The 19,126-nt window shown below is 40.8% G+C and overlaps 1 protein-coding gene across 2 annotated transcripts in view; it reads right to left on the bottom strand.

The window, feature by feature from the left end:
* RARB (retinoic acid receptor beta) overlaps positions 1-19,126 on the bottom strand; it is a 550,096-nt gene that overhangs the window by 172,787 nt on the left and 358,183 nt on the right. Inside the window, exon 1 of one of the 2 annotated variants that reach the window (XM_017893407.1) lies at positions 505-586. The exons of the other annotated variant lie outside the window; for it this stretch is intronic. The gene's annotated coding sequence lies outside the window, so the exon portion shown is untranslated. Of the gene's footprint in view, positions 1-504; positions 587-19,126 lie in introns of those variants that run through there. 2 annotated transcript variants of the gene reach the window in all.

Below are 19,126 nucleotides of genomic sequence, written 5' to 3'. Positions count from 1 at the left end.
CGTAAAAATCAGTCTCTCCCCCCCACTCCGGCCCCGTTCGCCTCCCGCCCACCGCCTCGCCCCCCAGCCTACCCTTTAAATTCCTCTGTGCGCCTTTCTGTCTGTTAAATTCCTTATAACTTATGTATTTTTCCACTCCAGAAAAAAGCACATGCAAGCCCTAAACTGTAGAACAGAGAATGGCTATCCCTTGGGAAAGGCTTGAGTTGGGAAACTTTCCATTCCACAGTCTTTTTCTCTTTCTCCCTCTTGCAAGCCCCTGGCTGAAGTGACCGCATTCGTTTGCTCTGCAATCCAGCTTTCGGGATTCATTTACTTTGAAAAGTCCTCTCCAGGTTCTATGCGGCATATGGAGTAGTCAAGAATTAGTTACCCCGCTCCAAACACACAAGTCACACAGAAAATGAGATTTTAGATCTGGACTTGAAAAAACAATATAGTGGTCAAGAGCATGGACTGGGGAATCAAACTGAGCTAGATTCCAATTCCAGGTCTGCCACTTACCAGCTGTGTGTTCTGGGACAAGTATTTAACTTCTTCGGGCTTCAGTTTCCTCCTCTATAAAATGGGCATATAATACTACCCACCTTGGTGGTAACTGGGAGGACAGAAATAACACTTGTATGGTGCTGGGTAAATATCATGGAACAAATGTTAGCTGTGACTCATCCTCATATTGTTCAACTGGGGAAACAACAGCCTGGGGAGATGGGACCCACCCAAGGTCACACAGTTCAGAGCTGTGACTAGAACCCAGCTCCCCAGGATCAAAGTCCAACGTGAAAATTACTTGCCTGTTCCCATATCCTTGCACCCCAAAACGCCATGTTGGTTGGTTGCCTCTCTCATCACACACCTACACACATCCCACCACATAATTAAACACATATTTTGTAAGCTCATTTAAGTAGGACAGTTTTATATTTTGAAGGACCAGTTTTCTCTCGTCCCAGCCCCTGCCCAATCCTTTTATTAAAATACAGTAATTTTAAGGGAAAATGATTTTTTAGATCTCTCACACGGACCCAACCTACAGGAAGAAGAGTCTTTCCAGCCAGTCTTAAAACACTGAGAAGGATAGATGCAATATTTACAAATAAACCCAGCCGGATGGAGAGCTTTAAAAGGGAGAGCCAATCTACCCTGCAGCCATTTTGCACAACTTGCTTAAAGGATGCAACATACATCAAAGAAAGGAAACTCTGGGGAGGAATTAAAACACCCTGTCTTCTCCACTGCCTCTCTAGTATTTACTTATAATTCTCCCACAAAACAGGGCAGGCAAGAGGGTAGGCAGGGAGGGAGAGTCTCCTTGCCCAACGCAGGCAAGAGCACTGCTCCAGTCTCCTTTTTGTGGATAGTGTTGGAATGTGCATTGGCATCCAGGCCTTTTAAAAGCCTGTCAGGGGGCACCCCACCCCATGCTGAAACACTGCCCTGTCTAGCGGAGTTGCTAAGTGGCACTTGTGGTGTAACATGAAAAGTATGCATCGCACACACTTACCAAGTCAAAGATCCTTTTATGAAGGTACATTAAAACAATTTTCAGCCCAGCAAGCTCAGTTCTTGCTATTGAAAAGTTCAGGGCAATAAAGGGGTGAGATTTTTGCTGAATCTGTGTTTGTTATTTTTTTCACCTCTCTTCTCTCTTTTATATGACCACCATTTTGTAACAGAGACTTATTATAAGAAACCCTTTAACTACAAAGAAAACACACATTTTAAGCAAGGAAACACAGAGGAATTTACAAAACATTTTAACACACTGTCATTAAGGTAGTTGTAAAGATACACAAAGCACTACATTATGTGCCAATTTCTACTTGGTCCACGAGGCTTATGACTCCAAATGCTTATTTAAGGTCCTTAGAGTTCCTTGGAAACTGAGCTCATTTAGACTGGATAAGGGAGGGGGATGAAAGTAGTTAGACAAGAGTAGAGGAAGCAGCTATATTGAAAGTACAGCAGGAGAAACTTAAGTTAGAGATGGGAAACATGGCATCACTGACAGGTGTGTGTATACAAGGATCTGTTATCCAGGGGAGGCTGCTGCACTTTCTTGCTTAACATCTTTTCAAAGAGTAGAGATGCACTGGTCCTAGGGAAGTGAAGATGGGGAGGGGTGTCCTCAAAATTCTGTTCATTCTGATTTCTTAAGCTACGGATTCAGCCTCATCGAGGGAGAGCACTGCTTCCAAATTTCTTACCTCTATACTGTATCATTGCACAAAAATAACAACATTAGTGTGTCTCTCCGTGTGTGTGGTAAAGGTTGGGCAACTCGATGTTTTCTTTCTTTGTGTAAGAAAATGTAAAATGTATAATTACCTTGAAGTTCTCAACTGAGAAATGAACTTGGGTCTTGAAATGAATAATCAGTATTTAAATCCCAGTGAATGGAATAGTATGGGTTTCTTGTAATGTGACAGTATTCACTAGTCAATTAATCATTCCTCATCATGAATTAATTATGCTGATAGCAATAATTGGAGCTATTACTTAATCCAAGCATTAATTTATAAAACAGACCCATGATTTAGCCACATGCTAATTATTTCTTCATCAGTAAATGCTTATACTTCTTGAAAACTTGATTCTGCCTCCTAATTCTTCATTTTAAGTAAAATGAAGGAAAGATACATAAATAAGCCACAATTCTTTAAATACACATCCATGTACTATAAAGATTAATGAGTAGGGTAGAAAGTGAAAAATAGACCGATTTGTCCATAATGAAATGTAAACTACTGACACCCATTTTAAACATCAGCCACAGGGTTGGAAGAAACTTTCCCAAATATCTTCTTGTTATGGCATAAAAGAACATTCTGATGTGTCATCTCTATTTTCTTTGTGTTTGATCAATGATCTAATAAATGTATTTCCAACCAACAAGCAAACAAAAAGTAAAAAACAAAAGGGAAAGTTTGAGAGCAAAATCCATTTTGTTTCAGAGTAACTGTATATTTGTCAGTGTGACACAGCACATTTGAAACCCATAATCATAAAACAAAAATTTATAGCCAGGGTTCAGGGTCTACATCTGTTTCTCTGGTTTTCGTACAGCAATTACCCACTGGACAATCCAGAAAGAAACACCATGAATCACGCTCTGCAAACATGTTTGAACTGGAGAGTTTTCTGAAGAAAGAGCAGTTGTGTCTGTGCACCAGTATTGCAGCCGGCCGTGTTCAAAATTGGGCTAATACCTTGTGATGTCTAAATAAGAAGATTTTCAGAGGCGCAGACATATCCCCCCCCACCACAGGCGCAAGCATGCAAAGGGCAGGCAGACACAAGCACAGGGCTGGGGGAGGTGGACACTGATTGTTTTAAAGACATGCCCACCTCTTTCGTGTTGTTTTGGCTTTTTGTTTGTTTTTTAAATTTTCTCCCTGTTAATCCCCTCTTGCCACAGTTCTGCCAGAAGAATAAATGGCTAGTACTGAGTGACATGTGTGTTCCAGCAGGAAAGCCAAGGCAGAGATGTTGCCAGCACGAGGCAAGTATGAGGCTGTTCCCAGGGCTTCCATACTAGCAGGCAGAGCTGCTTTTGTGTTGGAGGGGAGTGGGGGAAGTTCTAACAGTAATAACACATGGAAACTTTGCTTCTGGCCCTTCAGTATGAACACCTGCTCACATAACAGGACTGCTGATATTTGTGGATCTTATACCAAAAGACACCAATGCACTTTGCAGATGAACTTGCACGGTGGCTCTGGGCATGAGTATAGAGACTTTTCAGAAACCCTAGAAACACATCTTCTTCAAAAATGTCTTTCTACTTTGAGTGTTGGCCACCGTGTCCTTCATTTGGCTCCTTTCTCTTCAGCTCTCTGCTTTTTCAGACTTTCCTCCACAGTCTTCCCACTTGGTTACATACAAATATTGTTCTCCCAAGACAAGGGCATACTTTTCTCTTTCCACATTTCTGAATTATTTTCTTTAGCGCTTCTGTGCTTTCTGCTGTTGATGACTCATAAAGACACCTCTTCAAGCCCAACAGTTTCCGTTGGTTCCAGCTTGAAAGTTAAATACAAACCCTGCTGAATGCCTCAGTACTGAGCAGTGAGCTGCGAACCATCTCTTAGCTGACTGTCACCGCTGGTGGTCTCAACATTAGTTTTGGGGAGACCTATCTTTGGCTGTTTCATCTTGTTTACATTTCCCTTTTTAAATCCAGATCTTTACTTTTTTTCCTTTTTTAAAATTTTATTTTCACATTTTCCATCACTCCCTATAAATCTAGATTTATGTAATACATGCTCATAAAAATTCAAAGTCTAGTCCAAAAGATATAAAGTGAAAAGTAAAAGTTCTCTATATTTATTCATTAAATATTGAATACCTATGATGTTCCAGGTATCTTAATTGGTACTGGGCATATATCTGTATGTTTTTATGGGGCTGGGTGCTGTTTGTTACTATTACACCAGTATGGTCTTATGATACATATTGCTCTGCAACATTTTAAAACTTAGCAATATTTCTTGAACATCCTTTCAAAACAAATAGTACATATAGAACTAGCTCATTTAAAAAAATAAATTAGAATCTCTTTACATCAATCCATTGTATTTCATTTAACCAATGGCCAGCTGTTAGACATTTAGGTTGTTTCTAACTTTTTAGTACTATTAGGTTGGTGCAAAGAAGCCCCGTGGGCCTGTGCACCAATACACCTGCTGGATAAAATTCTAGTAGCAGTATTCCCAGAACAAGGATTATGAGCATCTTAAAATTTGATGGACACACAAAATTGTACTCCAAAACAGTTATGTGAATATACGTTTCCTTTTTGTTCTAAAAGAGGGGTCAGTAAACATTTTCTGTATGGGGTCCTTGGAAATATTTTAGGCCTTAAGACTATACAGTCTCTGTTGCAGTGGCTCAACTATGCCATCGTAGTAAAAGAAGCCATAGACTGTATAATAAATTAATGGGCATGGATGTACTTAATAAAACTTAATTTACAAAAACTGATAGTGGACTAGGTTTTGCTCATGGGCTGCAGTTTGTCCACCTCTGTTCTAAACCAACATTTAACAATTTCACGGAATTCTACATTGCCTCGTCTCTATCCTTATAAAACCTAGCTATATACATTTGGGTTTTGTTAACACTTTAATTTTCTTTCCCTTTTAAAAGCTTAATTCAGTTTCAACTTGTGTATCTCATGAAGAATAATATGGCTCTTTTCTTATATTATTCATCTAGAATGCGTTATATTACTTTATCCAGAATCATCTTTCCTTCTCTCTTTGCTGGTAATTTCTCATTTTTCTACCTTATTGTCTTCATTTCTTTCTGTAAGAAGGAGTTTTGGATAGTATCTCTGCCTTCAAAACATGTGCAGATACCCCTGTTCTTCCACCATTCAACCCTTCTTTAAAGTCTATTATTTTCATCAACACCCCACCTCAGTCCCATATATGATGGCAATATTTGAGAGATGGAAAATGTAATGGTGACCCCTGAGAATAAATGCCAATGGCACTACCATGCTACAGCTTGCTTTTGACTTCCCTGTACTATTCCACATGAATTTTGTCTCATCTCAGTACATCTTCCAATAAGCTAAGATTAGATGTGCCACTTAGTTGACAAAGGGCTTAGAGGAACACCTAGACTCTTTTCAAGGATGGAAAGAAGCACAAAGGATTCTAAGAGTGCTTTGCAATTATTTCGTGTTAATATGACTAATAAAGGATAATGTCTATAACTGAGATGCCTGCCTTAATTCCTAGTTCAGCACTTCCTTTTTTAAGATCATATGTATGAACAGAAACTGTTAGTCGGCTCTTAAGCTCTGCTGTTTAAACTAATTAAAATTAAACAATTAAAAACGAATTCTCAGTCACATTAACCATATTTCAAGTGTGCAAAAGCCTCATATGACTGGTGGCTCTCACGTTAATAGGACAGTGCAGACACAGAATGATTCCATCATTGCAGAAAGTTCTATTGCAGCACAGTGCTCTCAAAGGTCAGCTTAATGATTAGAGAGGCAGTGTAACATGGTAGGTGGGGCCACACAGTTTAGACACTGCCTGTGTTTAAACCCCAGCTTTGCTTCTTACTAGCTGTCTGATTAGGCCAAGTTACTTAAAATCTATATTCTCTTGCCTGCAAAATGTAGATATTAATGGTACCTACGTCAAAGGGTAGTGGTAAAAATTAAATGAGGTAATACAAGTAAAAAGCACTTAGAACAGTGCCTGAACTATAGTAATTATTTAGAAAATGTCAGTGCAAGGCTGGGCACAGTGGCTCATGCCTGTAATCCCAGCACTCTGGGAGGCCAACGCGGGTGGATCATGAGGTCAGGAGATTGAGACCATTCTGGCTAGCACAGTGAAACCCAGTCTCTACTAAAAATACAAAAAACAATTAGCTGGCCATGGTGGCACGCGCCTGTAATCCCAGCGCCTGTAATCCCAGCTATGCAGGAGGCTGAGGCGGGAGGATCGCTTGAACCTGGGAGGTGGAAGTTGCAGTGAGCTGAGATTGAGACACTGCGCTCCAGCCTGGGCAACAGAGCAAGACTCTGTCTCAAAAGAAAAGAAAAGAAAATCTTAATTCAGTGTCTGCAAGGAGAAAATGAAGTCAGGCACACATTGCTCAATACTACTCAAATACTATCTCTACCAGATACCGAGAATCTTCTGTCAACCAGAATGCACATTTCAGGCTGCAGGTGGAGTGGGTACTGGCTGCAAATATGTAATTAGGGCAAGTTCTCTAAGAGAATTTGCTGCATATACCTGATTAAGTACTACCACACTGAAGCATTTTTATATTTATATATTATAAAGGAAGACGGTTTCTTTCATTTCACAAAGCACACACTGAGTCAGAATGGCCATGAAATAATTGGCAAGCCCTGCCCTGCTGTCCCTGTGGAAGACAGGAAATACATCTTATGACGCTGTTTGTTTTGGTTTTTTTGCATAAGTCGTGTTGAGCCTCAGCACCTTAGGGCTGATTATAGTTAATTAAATGGCAAAGGCATTGCATAAGATGGAAGACTTGCATTATTAATCTATCTTGCCTTATCATGTTATCTTTCCATCCATCCATCCATCCACCCACCCATTCGTCTACCTGATATCCAACCGTCCTTCCATTTACTGATCCATCTACCAATCCATCCACCCTTCTAGTTATCCATACATCCACTTGTTCATATACCCATCTACCTATCCACCCACTGATTCACTCTCTGATCCATCTACCTATGACCTAACCCTCAAAGGTGATATAGCAGAGTATGGGTTTTTGCAGACAATATATAAAGTAGTGAGAGGGACAAAAGTAAAACTTCTCAGATCATGCATGTATCTTTCTCCAGAATCCTTGAGAAGAATTTTCTGATGAGATGTGCTGGCAGAAATAAGGTCAAAGGCACTGGTCACTAGAGATTTCAGTTGAACAGGTTTGATAAATCAGGTTGTGGCTGGAGAGCCCCTTAGATCTAACTCTGATCTCTAAGAGCATCCCAGGATTTGAAATGCTAATGAAGCCAAGTTCTATTAGCAACACAAAAGTTTCTGACTCTGAGGGAAAGCTAAAAGCCCAAAGGAATTTCCTTCAGATTCTACAGGGAAAGGGAATGTAAAAAGTACAAACACATCAGAGAGGCAGTTGGAGAGGGAATGGAGTTTAAATTCATCCTACTGTCTGACAGAGAAAAAGGCAAATAAAAAGCTCAATGTGATTGAGTGGGAATGATCAGGGTAACATAAAGCCAGATAGAAATCCCTGTGAAATTTCTGTCGGAGAAACAAAGAAACGCATATAAGCACATTACACACACACACACACACACACACACACACACACACACGTAATGTGAATACAATGTAAGTATTTTTTGGTGGAAAAAAATAGTTTTTCTCTCTTCTTTCAAACATCAGGGTATAAACCCACCTTCTCAACGTCTACTCAACCAAGAGCTTCGATAGGTTCTCTTGGAGAGGACATCGTGGTGGCTTCCAATATTAGATTTTTGCATTTTGTTATTGTTTACTTGATTAAGTTACAGTTGCTTAAAAAAAGATAAGCAAAGATAATTCAGAAGGCAACAGTTTCAAAATGTAAGGTAACACATAAGCATGGGAGGTAAAGAAACGGAAAGAATAGACAGAAATACCTAACACTTTCCCTCTCCGCTTAAGCAAAATGCAATGATAAAACGTAAGATCTGCTGCAATGATTCCCAAGGCGTGGTGAATTCAGGGCTTCAAACCCAGAGCTACCTCACAAATTTCTGGGGTGGGGGTTGTATTCAGTTGTATTTAAATCAAGGTCCTCGGGTTTTTATTCCACACACTACACTGTCAGACTCTCTGAGCTGATGGGACATTCCACTTGGTGAACACCAAGGCACCAGAGAACCTTTAGAGAACTCGGTATTATGTCTGGAATTGGTAGGTTCTTGGTCTCACTGACTTCAAGAATGAAGCCGTGGACCCTCGCAATGAGTGTTACAGTTCTTAAAGATGGTATGTCCAGAGTTTGTTTCTTCTGATGTTCAGACGTGTTCGGAGTTTCTTCCTTCGGTGGGTTCGTGGTCTCACTAGCTTCAGGAGTGAAGCTGCAGACCTTCGTGGTGTTACAGCTTTTAAGGTGCTGAATCTGGAGTCACCCATTCCTCCTGGTGGGTTCGTGGTCTCACTAGCCTCAGGAGAGAAGCTGCAGACTTTAGCGGCGTTATAGCTCATAAAGCCAGTGGGGACTCAAAGAGTAAGCAGCACCAAGATTTATTACAAAGAGCAAAAGAACAGAGCTTCCACACCACAGAAGTGGACCTGAACAGGGTTGCCACTGTTGGCGCTGGCAGCCTGCTTTTATTCCCTTATCTGACCCCACCCACATCCTGCTGATTGGTCCATTTTACAGAGAACTGATTGGTCCGTTTTGACAGGGTGCTGATTGGTGTATTTACAAACCTTGAGCTAGACACAGAGTGCTGATTGGTGCATTCACAATCCTTTAGCTAGACATAAAAGTTGTCCAAGTTCCCACTAGATTAGCTAGACACAGAGCACTGGTGTATTTACAAACCTTGAGCTAGACACAGGATGCTGATTGGTGCCTTTACAATCCTCCAGCTAGACATAAAATTTCTCGAAGTCCCCACCTGACTCAGGAGCCCAGCTGGTTTCACCTAGTGGATGCTGAGACAGGCCAGGGCCGTGGGGCGGGTGGGGGAGGGGGCTGCCCATCAGTCCTGCTCTGCTTGCCTGCACCCCTCAGCCTTGGGCGGTCAATGGGACTGGGCACTGCGGAGCAGGGGGTGGTGTCCATCGGAGAGGCTAGGGCTGCACAGGAGCCCATGGAGTAGGGGAGGCTTGGGCATGGCGGGCTGCAGGTCCCGAGCCTTGCCTCGTCGGGAGGCAGCTGAGGCCCGGAGAGTGCAGCACCAGCAAGCCGGGACTGCTGGGGAACCTGGCCCACCCTCCGCAGCTGCTGGCCCGGGTGCTAAGCCCCTCACTGCACGGGGCCTGCGTTGCCAGCCGGCAGCTCCGAGTGCAGGCCAGCCAAGCCCAAGTCCACTCGGAACGACTGATGTGTCCCTCTGAAAGATCTGTATAAGGTTGCCCAACACCATACTCAAGTCCAGGGGTTGGCAGACTCCAAAGGCCAAATCCAGCCTACCACTTGTTGTAAAATAAAGTTTTATTGGAGCAGAGCAATTGCACGTTAATTTGTATATATTGTCTATGCTGCTTTTGCACAACAACAGAGTTAAGTGACTGCAATGGAAACTGTATGGCCCACAAAACTGAAAATATTTACAATCTGTACCTTCAGAGAAAAAAATTTGCTGACTGTAAGCATTCGGTACCAATCCATTGAATTGGCTTTGAAGATGAACTCTAGCAGCAGTCCTGGAACAGGATAATATCAAAGGTTTCTTCAAGGTCTAAAAGTCTCAATTCAAACACTTCAAGAATCCTCTGCAGTTATTTATTTACTTACTTATGAGACAAAGTCTCACTTTGTTATCCAGGCTGGAGTGCAGTGGCACAATCTTGGCTCTCTACAGCCTCAACCTCACAGGCTCAAACAATCCTCCTGCCTCAACCCCGTCAGTAGTTGGGACTTCAGGCATGTGCCACTACGCCTGGCTAATTGCTTTTATTTTTATTTTTAGTAGAGATGAGGTATCACTACATTGCCCAGACTGGTCTTGAATTACTGGGCTCAAATGATCTGCCTCCCAGAGTGCTGGGATTACGGATGTGACCTACTACACCCAGCCTTTGCTTAGATATTGACATACCTTGTTGCATCTTTTTCTTCAGTTCTTTTTGAATATGTCGCCATAATTACGACAATGATGACCCTAATTAAAATAGGACTCTAGGTCATGTCCATCACTGTGTGTTCCTTGCCCCAGCATTTTTTATTTATAACCCTACCTGGCATGTATTTATTCTTTACTGTATGTCTATCACAAAAAAAGTAGTCTCTTCAATGGTAGCAACTCAGTCCAGTTCACTGCTATGATCCCAGTAATCAGAACAGTATACAACACATACCAATCCCTCAATAAGTATTTGTTGAACGAATGAATAGCACCTCCTGGAAGACACTGACTAGCAGAGCCATGTACAAGTTGGTAGAAATTTAAAGTTGGAAGAGACTATGATCTACTGTTGTAAGGCAATTAGAATGGCCTCATTGTAAGTAGAACAAAATTAGGACTAATTATTAGAAGACATCATTAAAACAATGCAATCTGATGGCACAGACTTTGTGTTTTAAACTCATAAATGGAGAAGTCCAACCTACATAAAGAGCAGGAAAAGGTAGTATTTTCCTAAAATAGTGCTGGAACAATGGGGTATATATTGCATACAAATAAAACAACAAAATAAAGGATTTATACCAGGAAAAGATAGTATTTTCCAAAACTGGTGCTGGAATAATGAGGTATATATTGCATACAAATAAAACAAACAACAAAAATAAAAGATCCATAACCCACAGCATATGCAAAAATTCACTCAAAATGGATCCTGGACCTAAATGTAAAGCAGAACATAGGAGTAAATTTTGTGACCTTGCGTTGGGCAATGGTTTCTTAGATATGGCACCAAAGTATGACACATTAAAAAAAACCAAAATAATTTGAACTTCATTATAATTTACAATTTCTATTCTTTGGAAGACTCTGCTAAAATAATAAGAAGACAAATCACACAGCAGGATAAAAATTGTGCAAAGTGTAATCCCAGCACTTTGGGAGGCTGAGGCAGGTGGATCACCTGAGATCGGGAGTTCGAGACCAGCCTGGCCAACATGGTGAAGCCCTGTCTCTACTAAAAATACAAAAATTAGCTGGACATAGTAGCAGGTGCCTGTAATCCCAGCTACTCGGAAAGCTGAGGCAGGAGAATTGCTTGAACCCGGGAGGTGGAGGTTGCAGTGAGCCGAGATCGCACCATTGTACTGCAGCCTGGGCAACAAGAGCAAAACTCCGTCTCAAAAAATTGTGCAAAGCATATATCAGATAATGGATTTGTAACTAGAATTTTAAAAATTTCAAAATTCAAAAAGAACAAAGCAAGCACCCTTCTTCCAACTCTTATTGGGTAAACAATTTGAACAGAAAGGTCACTGAAAACATTATATATATGGCAAATAAACCTATGAAACAATGCTGAACATCATTAGTGATTAGGTTAATGCTAATTAGGTAAATGCCAACTAAAACCACAATGAGACACCACTACATACCTATTGGAATTGCTAAAATTAAAAAGCCTGCCATACCAAGTATTGCTGTGAATGTGGAGAAACTAGAACTCTCATATACTGTTGCAAGAAATATAAAATCATAAACCAGTTTGAAAATTTCTTAAAATGTTGAACATATACTTACCAAGTGATCCTGCATTTCCATGCCTAGGTATTTACTCAGGAGACATTAAGGCATATTTCTATTCAATAACAGGAATGTTCATAGTAGCTTTATTTGTAGTAATAGCCCCAAACTGGAAGCAACCCAACTGTCTATCAATAGATGAATTGGTAAAACAAATTGTGGTATATCCATACAATGGAAAGCTTCTTGGCAATAAAAAGGAATGAACTATTGATACATGCTACAGCGTAAATGAATCTCATAATAATCATGCTGAGTGAAAGAAGATGGATACAATAGTAGCTAATGTATAATTTGATTTATGTAAAGAAATTCTAGGAAATGCAATCTAATACATGTGGCAGAAAGGAAATCAGTGGTTGCCTAGAGACAGGGCTTAGGGGAAAAGGAAGGGACAGGAGGGCAAGATTACAAAAGCACATGGACAAACTTCTGGGTGGTGGTGGTGGTGGATATGTTTATATCTTGATTATGGTAATGGTTTCACAGGTGTATGTGCACATCAAAACTTACACATTTTACAGTTTAAGAATGTGCAGTTTATTAAATGTCAAGTACAACTCAATAAGATTGTCCTGGAAAATAGTATTGAGTAAAATATTTAACAACCAGTATGCTACAGACAATAATCCTTGAGAATAAATGCAGACCATGCCAGTGTGTTGCAGCTCAATGCCGACCAGCCTTGGTTGCAAAGGTGATCAACTTCATTGGTTATCAGGGAATAGAATGTAAGACCACATACAGTAGCACTACACATCTACCAAAATGGCTAAAATTAAACAAACAAACAAAAACAAGATACCAAGGGTTGGTGAAGATGTGGAGAAATCTAAATTTTCATACACTGCCAGTGGGAATGGAAATTTGCCCAACTAGCTTGGAAAGCCATTTATCAGTATCTACCGAAACCTAATATAGCTTCAAACTCTCATAGCTGATAATTCCATTTCTATGTATATACCCAATAAAAATGCATACATATGTTCATGTAAAAGGCATATACACAAAACATAATCATAACTGTACTAATCATAATAGCCCCAAAGAGAAAACTACGCAAATATTTATCAAGAGAATGGATAAAACATGTGATATATTCACACAATAGAAGACTATCCAGCAATGAGAACGAACTTCAACGATGCGCAATAGAGTGAATGAATGCCACAAACATAATGTTGCATGAAAAAAGACAAAAATACACAAAAAGTAAAACTCCGATTCTATTCATAAGAAGTTCAAAAAACATTAATGTTTTAGCTAATCTCATTAGAAGTGAGGATATTGGTTACGTTTTAATCTACGTTGTTAGAAGTGAGGATATTGGTTATGTTTTAGTCAGGATTTAAGAAAGGCACAAAGGAGCTTTTGGTGTTCTGGTCACATTTTTTCTTTCTTCTTCTCCCCCCACCCCCCACCCCGCCAAGACAGAATTTCACTCTTTCACTCTTACTGCCCATGCTGGAGTGCAATGGCACAATCTCGGTTCAACACAACCTCCGCCTCCCGGGTTCAAGCGATTCTCCTGCCTCAGCCTCCTGAGTAGCTGGGATTACAGGCATGCGCTACCATGCCCAGCTAATTTTGTATTTTTAGTAGAGATGGGGTTGCTCCATGTTGGTCAGGCTGGTCTTGAACTCCCGACCTCAGGTGATCTGCCCGCCTCGGCCTCCCAAAGTGCTGGGATTACAGGTGTGAACCACTGCACCTGGCCCTTGGTCATGTTTTTTCTTGATCTGAGTGCTGGTTAAATGTTTGTGTTCAGTTGTAAAAAATAAGCTGTATACTTATGATTTATGTACTGCTTTCCATGAACGTTTTATTTCAATAAAAGTCTTTAGTTAAAAATAGAGTGGACAGATGACTCAGATTTAAAACAAACAAACAAACAAACAAATAAACAAACTCTCAATTGGTCCTGTAACTGAGAACGTTTGAAAACAAGTACTCTGGTCAACAGTCTTGAGAATGGAAGGAGCTCTCAACATGAGCAGGTCAGATACTGGGGGCTGGGAAAAGAGAAGCTGTGAGTCACCATAGAAGTAGCTTTACATTTAACTCTAAAGATGTTAAACGTAAATTTGGATGAAACTGCATGCCACTATCTATGTAACTAGGCCCCTTGGTTAACAGGAACATTCAATAAAAAACAAAACAAAACAAAACAAAAATAACCCCAAAGCCTCAATATATTAAGATGTAATTTTTATCTTTTAAATAAAGATCTGAGTGATTAAGTGCAGGATAAGGATGAGAATAAAGGAGGACAAAAGAAAAATAAAGTATCTATTGTCCTCTAGTTCAATGCCTGCTGTCAAATCCCCAAAATGAAGCACTTTGACCACAAGTTTTATTAGAAGCCAAGAGCCATTAGATAATTTGCAGTCATTTCCAGGGAGTCTCCAGTTCTGTAATACCTCATGACTGCCCTTCATGCTACCTACAATTCCTGGAAGAAAGAGAACGTTTAACATCAGAATGGGTGATTCTACTTGCAGTTTTCCATTTCCCCAACATCAGCTGCTTCTGCCCTCTTCCTACCTAGCCTTGCGGTCCCTACATGGCCTGCTGCACTACCCTTCTTTCTCCAGGGTCCCCTGTTTTCTCTTCCAAAGTTGTCCCTGCATCTTTTGACTTGCTGGAAGTTGGGTAGTTTGGGACCTTCTCTCTGGATGTCCAGGGGTCACTGTCTTTCCCGCCAGGAAATTGTCCTTGTTTACACCAACTTACCAAGACAAAGGGGTGCTCAGGCCATAACCATCAAGGGCAGGTTCTTTGGCCTTGACTTACATTACTAGTTTTCAACCAGAGCAGTAATATTCCTCAGGCCATTTGAGTGTCTGGGAGATATTCTTGGTTGCTTCTTGAGGTCACTACTGGCATTTAGTGGGTGAGGCCAGAGATGTCAGCTGTTCTATGCAATGAGGAACTCTCCACATCCCACATGACTTTAGAATGTAGGTGACTCGTGTAGATAAATAACCTGAGCCTAGAACCTAATTTCTTCTTACATACCCCCACACACTATTTTTTGTATGGTTTTAACATGCACTGGCTCTCCCAAGATGGGATTACCTTGGGAGTTGAGGGAAAAGTGTGTTTTGTATTGTGTAGAATTTTACCAAGAGTTGTTTATCATTTCATAAAATCACTGATTCACCAAAATCTGGTCTCTGTAAGACTGCCTTGTAGCTGCTGCTTTCATATCAGCTCTACAAAAAGGTGTGAATGCCTGACTTCTTCATCTTATCTTCCAGAGAAGTTATGCCTAAGAATTTACATGTTAAACATCAACTATTATAAATTTTCTTTCATTTTTTCTATATATTATCAAGATGTGATGCTGATTAAAAAAGGTGATTACATTATCTATGAATTTGATTTCAGAAAAGCATAGGATATGTTACAAAGTATTTACTGTATAAGGGACACTTTGGGTTCAAAGGGTAGGAATCCACTGATTTAAAGAAATAGCTCTAATTCCTCTGAAAATGTTTCAAATACTTCTGTAAGGCCTTAACTTCCTAAACTTCTTATGCCAAATACACGCTGACCTTTGCCCAGTGGTATGCTCCTAAACATTGAGCAAGTGCTCTCTGCAGAGCAGGGGTTGGGGCAGGGAGCAGGAATTGGGAGGGAAGGAGGAGAGAAGCCCTGATATGCAGTGTTTGCTGATTTCTGTGGTGTAAGTACTCTGACTGTGGCCCATTTCAAGAATCAAACAATATGGCATCACTGGACAAAGAGCGGCGTAGAGATACCAAAAATTAGTTCTTATAAACTTAACAGGTGAGAGGACTTGAGGACTCAGTATATGTTACATTTCTGCTTAGACACCCCGATATTTTCTAGGTCACTCTAACAGAGCCTTAGGCGACTATAAGGCAAATTAAGCAAAAAAGAAAATAAGTCTGAAATGCACATGGGAAAGAAACACAGATGTCACTAGGCTCAGCTAGTTCACTACTCAAGATTCAAAGTGAATAAATACAAGAATGAAATAATTCTTCATAAAGCTGGGCGATATCAGTTGTGATTCTAGGATAAAAAGAACTGCCTTGTTCAGATGAGAACTAAAGGACACGGCAATATGTTCCTAACATTTATTCTGCTGCCAGCTTGAGGGAAAATACGAGAGACAGATTTGTGATATGGTTTAAAGGCAGCACCTGAGAAGACCCATTGAATTCACCAGGCACTGGAAATTTATGGGAGGCAGACGACGCCTACTCATTTGTATCTTAGCTTGTATGTATTTGCTAATCAAAGAAAGGGCCAGCCATTGTGATAGACTAACCCACACTCTGTTGTCCTGTTATGGGTCATTTTCAGAACTTAGGGAATCTGTTTGGCCTAATTACAAAATCTCATCGAGAGAATGATGAATGGATTGTGGGCTAAGAGAATGAATGAAAACAAGAACTGGGTTGGTGTAAGCAGTGCTAAGGCACGAAAAAATTGTCAAGATCTAAAGCAATGGGAAACTGATACACACACTCTCGTCTGATTTCGGATTTGTCTAGGGGCAAAATTAGCAATATTTTGATTGGTTCTGCAACTCCTTGATAAAGAACACTGAAGGATTCCTGGGATGTAAAAGTAAGACACCATTGTATAAAAGGCATTAAAGTACTTTTGGAATCTATGGTGACACGTGCAGTAAAATTTTGGAAAGGAAATGTGGGGAGTTGCTCAGTTGGCTTGCGCATGGACCGAAGTTTTACTGGCTACTTTGAATTCTACACATTATTACAGAGATCACCAACACAAAGTCCTTTGTAATAATTTTGCACAGTTTGCACTCTGTATACCTCTTTACTGCTTTTATGTTTTCAGAAAATTCAAACACAGTCCCACATTAAAGGTATTACTGGCCAATATTAAAAGGTGTAAGACTCTGGGGTTTCACATTCTCTATGAGTCCTAAATATTCAAGGTGACTGGAGAAGGTTCTTACACCCTATGGCACTACAGAGTTAACACAAATTTTGAATAAATTGAGTCTATGATGAATGTGTTCTGAACATGAAAAAGTTTACAATGACTATCAACCAGGAAAATGTGCAACCCCAGCAGATGATGGCATATGGTGTGCGAGCTGATGAAGAGGAGAAGGTTTGCAGAGCCTTTGCTAACAGCTGCTCAATGACAAAAGAAAAGTCAGTTGTATGGTCTCTTGGGAAAACAACAAGAAAACATAGGTGAAAACTTTTTTCTTATGTCAGTGAAAGATATTAATGAACTACATATTTTTTCTCTGCTATTAAGGAACAAGGAATGGTGAGCTCATGGCAATGGGCTTAGGTCACTGAGGCCAGTGAGTACCAGGTCATTGGAACCTGCTGCATTGGCACTCTCATACTTGAGCATTTAACAACATCATAGCTTTTATTATTATTATTATTTTTAGGCAGAGTACTATTGTGTTGTCCAGGCTGGAGTGCAGTGGCACGATCTCAGCTCACTGCAACCTCTGCCTCCTGGGTTCAAGCGATTCTCCTGCCTCAGCCTCCCGAGTAGCTGGGACTACAAGTGCCCACCACCATGCCCGGCTAATTTTTGTATTTTTAGTAGAGACAGGGTTTTGCCATGTTGGCCAGGCTGGTCTTAAACTCCTGACCGTGTGATCCACTCACCTCACCTCCCAAAGTGCTGGGATTACAGGCGCAAGCCACCGCACCTGGCCCTGTTATTATTTTTTAAGTGCCATGGTGTCATATACCTTGTTATTGCTTGACGTGCCTGGTTCCTGGAGCCAGGCAAGTCTTCCCTTAGCAATTCTTTAATGGAAAAAGAACTGGTAACACTAGAAACCTTGCATAAATCACAACTCCAATTTTCTTGTGGCCACTGTGTGGAGTGGTGTCAGCTGTTTGCAGCCTGGTGTGGTTTGGATTTGTGTCCCCACCCAAATTAGAGAAGGGGCCTGGTGGGAGATAACTGGATTATGGGGGTGGATTTCCCCCTTACTGTTCTCATGATAGTGAGCTCTCATGAGATCTGATAGTTTAAAAGTGTGTGGCACTTCTCCCTTTGTTCTTTCTCTCTCCTGCTTGGCCATGGGAAGATGTGCCCTGCTTCCCCTTCATCTTCCACCATGATTGTAAGTTTCCTGAGGCCGCTCCAGCCATGCAGAAATGTGAGTCAATTAAACCTCTCTTCTTTATGAATTACTCAGTCTCAGGTAGTTCTTTACAGCAATGTGAGAATGCACTAATACATAGCCCATTGTTAGATGTTACTGAGGAATCCAGAAATGAGAGACAGAGCCTGTTCAGTGTAGTTGATGAAAGATGATATATGTTATATTTTTATCTTGGGTTGGGTTTCCCCAGAAACAGACATCGAGACAAGGTTTTGAGTTTAAGTGGTTTATGTGGATAATCCAAGAAAGCAGTGAAAGGTAAGTGGGGAAGTGAGACAGCAAAGTGATAGGGACAATAAAACGTGTGTTATTGAGAAGTTACCACTGTGGGCAACTGGAGTTCGATCCTGCTGGGGATCTTGGGAGACATGAAGTGTATACTTGGGAGTTATCCTCCTAAAAGGGCAAGAGAGCTTGAGGATTTATCCACCAATTTCCCATCTTCTTGTTTAGGGCTATTTAATTTTCTTACACTTCCAGCTTATGCTGCATGAGGATCAAGGATATTCTCATGGCCAGGAAAAAAAGGCTTCATGCAGAGAACTGAAGGTATTCACAGTAAGCAGCCTTTGACATGTAGAAGGGAGGGTAAAAGGGACTCTGATAGTTATCTGCAACTCTGTGTGTGTGCCTGTGTGTGGACTGCGCGTGTGCGGACACGTGTGCACATGTGCAGAGATATAAAACGAGGTAGATTTTCAAGAACGGAACTAAGATAGGCATAAAAGGGGCAAGGTCACAGCCAGTAGGTGGGATAGTGTGCTCAAAGGGGCAGAAATACAATATCCAAAGTAGAATCAGGGATGATGACAATTATTGTGCCTTTGAGAACCTACCATATTTAAGTAGGCCTCTTGTAAATGTGAAGTGTCCTCCCTAGCATCATTCAAGGTAAGGATTATTATTCTCAAATATGATGATGAAACTGAATTTTAGTTACATTGTCCCAAATCTCAGTGCCTAATGGCCAAACCAGAATTTGCAGTCTTTTCTTTTCTTTTTTTTTTTTTTTTTTTTTTGAGACGGAGTCTGGCTCTGTCGCCCAGGCTGGAGTGCGGTGGCCGGATCTCAGCTCACTGCAA

Source organism: Rhinopithecus bieti, unplaced genomic scaffold (assembly GCF_001698545.2).
Source record: "Rhinopithecus bieti isolate Rb0 unplaced genomic scaffold, ASM169854v2 scaffold_23460, whole genome shotgun sequence".
NCBI lineage: Eukaryota > Metazoa > Chordata > Mammalia > Primates > Cercopithecidae > Rhinopithecus > Rhinopithecus bieti.
This window is presented reverse-complemented; position numbering and strand designations above follow the sequence as displayed.